Here is a 306-nt window from a genome sequence, read left to right as displayed (position 1 = left end):
TGAGAGTGCTTGTTTTAGCCAGTTATGGCTCTGAAGGTAAAGCTTTGTCGAAGAGTAAAATTGCAAGAGAGAACACGCTTGTATGTCGCAGACAGGGATGTCACTGGGATGCTTCGGAAACATACAGATGTAGACGCTAAAGCTGAGAAAATGTAAACTGACAGTCATTAATTACAGTCATATTGATATAGAACCAAGTTTTAGCCCTTAATATTGAAACTACAACAGTTCATACTATACATTTTGCTCGATTAACAATGCGAATCCCACAGAAATATATGTAGTTTTCATTACGTTCATCACGTT

Source organism: Botryllus schlosseri, chromosome 8, assembly GCF_051294905.1.
Source record: "Botryllus schlosseri isolate E-star chromosome 8, Bs_hap1, whole genome shotgun sequence".
In the NCBI taxonomy this organism is placed as follows: Eukaryota; Metazoa; Chordata; class Ascidiacea; order Stolidobranchia; family Styelidae; genus Botryllus; species Botryllus schlosseri.
This window is presented reverse-complemented; position numbering follows the sequence as displayed.